The sequence below is a fragment of the Lutjanus erythropterus genome, chromosome 6 (genome assembly GCF_056507025.1).
Source record: "Lutjanus erythropterus isolate fLutEry1 chromosome 6, fLutEry1.hap2, whole genome shotgun sequence".
NCBI classification, from domain to species: Eukaryota; Metazoa; Chordata; class Actinopteri; order Lutjaniformes; family Lutjanidae; genus Lutjanus; species Lutjanus erythropterus.
Genome location: NC_139322.1, coordinates 384771 through 385926, shown reverse-complemented (window position 1 = coordinate 385926; position 1156 = coordinate 384771).

The window sequence follows — 1156 nt, the reverse complement described above, 5'->3', positions numbered from 1 at the left end:
GGAGAGGAGAGGAGGAGGAGGAGAGGAGAGGAGAGGAGAGGAGAGGAGAGGAGGAGGAGAGGAGAGGAGAGGAGAGGAGAGGAGAGGAGAGGAGAGGAGGAGGAGGAGGAGAGGAGAGGAGAGGAGAGGAGAGGAGAGGAGAGGAGAGGAGAGGAGAGGAGGAGGAGGAGGAGGAGGGGAGAGGAGGAGAGGAGAGGAGAGGAGAGGAGGAGGAGAGGAGGAGGAGGGGAGAGGAGGAGGAGGAGGAGGAGAGGAGAGGAGAGGAGAGGAGAGGAGGAGGAGAGGAGAGGAGAGGAGAGGAGAGGAGAGGAGAGGAGAGGAGGAGAGGAGAGGAGAGGAGAGGAGGAGGAGGAGGAGGAGGAGGAGGAGGAGGAGGGGAGAGAGGAGGAGGAGGAGGAGGAGAGGAGAGGAGAGGAGAGGAGAGGAGGAGGAGAGGAGGAGGGAGAGAGGAGAGGAGAGGAGGAGGAGGAGGAGAGGAGGAGGAGAGGAGGAGGAGGAGAGGAGAGGAGAGGAGGGAGGAGGAGGAGGAGAGGAGAGGAGGAGGAGGAGAGGTGGAGGAGGTTTTCTCTTCTCTTCTCTTTCTCTTTCTTTTCTTCTCGCTTCTCTTCTCTTCTCTTCGCTTCTCCTTCTCCGTCTCTGTCTCTTCTTCTCTTCTTTTCTTTCTTTCTCTCCTTCTTCTTCTTCTGAGGAGGAGAGGAGAGGAGAGGAGAGGAGAGGAGAGGAGAGGAGGAGGAGGAGAGGAGAGGAGGAGAAGAGAGGAGAGGAGAGGAGGAGGAGAGGAGAGGAGGAGAAGAGAGGAGAGGAGAGGAGAGGAGGAGGAGGAGAGGAGAGGAGGAGAAGAGAGGAGAGGAGAGGAGAGGAGAGGAGAGGAGAGGAGGAGGAGAGGAGAGGAGAGGAGAGGAGAGGAGAGGAGGAGGAGGAGGGGAGAGGAGAGGAGAGGAGGAGGAGGAGAGGAGGAGGAGGGAGAGGAGAGGAGAGGAGAGGAGAGGAGAGGAGAGGAGAGGAGAGGAGAGGAGAGGAGAGGAGGAGGAGGGGAGAGGAGGAGAGGAGAGGAGAGGAGGAGAGGAGAGGAGAGGAGGGAGGAGAGGAGGAGGAGGAGGAGGAGGAGGAGGAGGAGAGGAGGAGGAGGAGGAGAGGAGAGGAGGGGAGGAGAGGA